At 47.1% G+C, this 3,432-nt stretch overlaps 1 pseudogene; it reads right to left on the reverse strand.

Moving 5' to 3' along the window:
- Positions 1-587: 587 nt before the first annotated feature.
- On the reverse strand, positions 588-2,399 carry LOC100434076 (small ribosomal subunit protein eS4-like; annotated as a pseudogene).
- Between the last annotated feature and the right edge of the window lie 1,033 nt (positions 2,400-3,432).

The following is a 3,432-nucleotide window of genomic DNA, read 5'->3' on the forward strand; positions in this document are numbered from 1 at the left end:
CCTAGGATGAATTCTCCTAAGTGGAGAATATAATTGCCATTAATTCTGGTGGAAAAATTTGTATGCACACCTTAGTCCCTAAATACACACTCATTTATCCTAAAACACCATAAACCCATTAAAATGGACACAGATAATTGACCTCAGCTAACACAGCACAACATAAGCAAGGTCTCTTAATTACCCTATAAAATGGCTGTCTACATACGTTAAGCTGTTCGTGCATTGCTATAAATACCTGAGGCTGGGTAATTTATAAAGAAAAGAGTTTTTGTTTGTTTTTAAAGATAGAGTCTTGCTCTGTCACCCAGGCTGGAGTGCAGTGGCATGATTTTGGCTCACTGCAAACTCCACCTCCCGGGTTCAAGCGATTCTCCTGCCTCAGCCTCCTGAGTAGCTTGGATTACAGGCACCCACCACCATGCCCAGCTAATTTTTATATTTTTAGTAGAGATGGGGTTTCACCATGTTGGCCAGGCTGGTCTTGAATTCCTGACCTCAGGTGGTCCACCTGCCTCGACCTCCCAAAATGCTGGGATTACAGGCGAGAGCCACCACACCTGGCCAAGAAAAGAGATTTAATTAGCTCATAGTTCTGCAGACTGACACCTGCTCAGCTTCCGGGGAGGCCTCGGGAAACTGGCAATTATGGCGGAAGGTGAAGGGGGAGCAGCAGGCACATCACATGACAAAATTAGGAGCAGGGGGAGGGGGTGCCACATGCTTTCAAATAACCAGCTCTTAGAAGAACTATCTTGAGGACAGCACCAAGCCATGAGGGGTCCTCCCTCATGACCCAAACACCTCCCACCAGCCCCCACCTCCAACATTGGGGATGGCATCTCAGCATGAGATTTGGACAGAGACGAACATCGAACTATATCACTACACTTCTCCAGCTCTTTCAGAGCTGCATTGTACCCTTGAGACTATACTATCAAAGAAAGCATGTTTGACATCCATTGTTCACATAAGAGAATCCTTTATACAAAAAGGTAAAGTAGTAAAGGCAGAAAAGTCAATGGAAACAATGCAAGGAGTGCCAGGATTGTCCCTACAAGCTAGCAAGTTACAAATGCTGAGAAGTTCGCACACCCCACTCTACAACTAGGAAGGTGACCACAGGGGTTACTCTCATTAGCTGCATGTTCCCAAGGCTCTAAAAATCCAGATCACATCTTTTTTTTTTTTTTTTTTTTTTTTAAAAAAGATGGCGTCTCCCTCTGTGGCCCAGGCTGGAGTGCAGTGGCGTGATCTCAGCTCACTGCAACCTCCACCTCCCAGGTTCAAATGATTCTCCTGCCTCAGCCCCACAAGTAGCTGGGATTGCAGGAGCACACCACCGCCCCTGGCTATTTTTAGTAGAGATGAGGTTTCACCATGTTGGCCAGACTGGTCTCTAACTCCTGACCCTCAAGTGATCCACCACCTCTGCGTCCCAAAGTGCTGGGTTTACAGGAGTGAGCCGCCATGCCTAGCCTCAGATCAGAACTTTTTTTTTTTTTTTTTTTTAAGGAACAATAATTCACTATTTGAGAAAAAAAAAAAAAAAGATATGCTGCTATTGCAATTTAGCCACTGCTGTTTGGTGGCCAGCCTCTTCTCTCCCTCTTCAGCAATAGTAAGTCGGGTGCCCTTTTCCCTGGGCAGGGAAATCCAAGGTTTACTGCCATTGCCAGTGACAAAAATGTTGGAAAGCCTCAGGGCAAGGCTGTTGCCATTGGCATCCCTCACATGCACCACACTTAAAGAACCAGGATGTCTTTCTCTGTTGGTGGTCACACCAACATGACTGAGGCTGGCTCCACCAATCACCATACACACATTTCCTGCGTGGAATTTGATAAAGTTGATTATCTTGCCAGTCCCTAAATCAATCTGCACAGTATTGTTCACCTTGATGAGAGGATCTGCATAGTGGATGGTTCCAGTATCATGAGTCACTAGGTATGGGATTCCCTTCATCCCCATAGTCACCTTCCTCACTTTGCACAGGTTGTACTTTGCCTCTTCCACTGTAATGCAGTAAACAGCAAAACAGCCCTTGGTGTCATAGACCAGGCAGAAATGCTCACCTGTCTTTTCTTGATGCCAGTGACATCCATGAATCCAGCAGGGTATGTGATAGCCACTCGAACCTCGCCATCAATTTTAATGAAGCGTTGCATACATATCTTCTTTACGTCATCTCCAGTCAATGCGTACTTGAGTCTATTCCTGAGGAAGATGATCAGGGGAAGACATTCCCTCAGCTTGTGGGGACCTGTCGATGGACGAGGTGCAAATACACCCGTTAGTTTGTCGAGCATCCAATGCTTCGGCACTGCAACACGCTTCAAGTGCTTCTTAGGGCCCCAGGCCATGGTGAAACCCTGCCACGGAAGATCAGAGCTCTTTTGAAGTGCCTTGTAATCCTCATAAACCACAGTGCTTTTAAATGAAGCTCCTCTTAAAGACAAGTTCTTGCAGTCTGGGCGTATCTCAAGATGTAACTGTACTTCATTTAATCCTCACACAAGCCTAGGAGGCAGTGGTTTTTATCTTACTGGTGAGGCAGCCAGCCAAAAGCAGCAACGCCAAGAACAAAACCCAGCTCATCAGGTGTATTTCCAGTTGAGACCTCTTCCTGTTCCACTCCGAGTCCGTGCTCACTGTATTTGGCCGTACAGCCCATTTTTATCTTGATATTTTAGAGATCTTTTTCCACTTACATAGATATTTTTCATAACCGAACTGCGTATTGGGTTATGTCTTTATTTGTAAGTCTGAAGTTGGGACTCATCTACTTGGCCTTGGGCTGATGTGGATGAATCTAACTGGCCTCCACGTACTGTTGGTAAGTCCAAGACAAGTCAGAAGGGGAATGAGGCCAGGGCATCCCATGCCGCAGGCACAAAACTTGCAATGGTATAGAAATAACATTCCAGGGGTCTCCAGCATGGGGTGGCGGGGGGCTTTTGTGGGAGTTAGATGGAGGCTTACCTGGTGCCACACACACACACACATATACCTTTGGCCAGTCTGCCACTATTACCTCCAGCCATGTGACTGACAGAGCCCTGCCCTGCCAGGAGCTAGCCTGGGAAGTCAGGGGCCTGTGGCATCCTGAGGCCTTATTAGGTTATAGTTGCTCTTGGCTCCACTGCCCATCTGACGGTCCTACCAGCCAAAGTAGGACTAGACCCTTAGTACCTGGTCTCCACTAGGAATCTTGCAGCTTCACACTCTGTGCTCTGGTGTTCTGAGAGGGAAAGCAGTGGGATGCTTCCAGGACGCCTCTGCTTCATGCTGCAGTTCTCAGCTCATCGTTAGTGGCCTTCTTGGCCTCAGATCTCCTCTCCTCCTGGTCCTGGAGGGCAGTTTTTTTTTTTTTTTTTTTTTTGGCAGGGATGGAAAATGGAGTCTTGCTCTGTCACCCAGGCACTGGAGTGC

The sequence above is a fragment of the Pongo abelii genome, chromosome 18 (genome assembly GCF_028885655.2).
Source record: "Pongo abelii isolate AG06213 chromosome 18, NHGRI_mPonAbe1-v2.0_pri, whole genome shotgun sequence".
Taxonomy (NCBI): Eukaryota; Metazoa; Chordata; class Mammalia; order Primates; family Hominidae; genus Pongo; species Pongo abelii.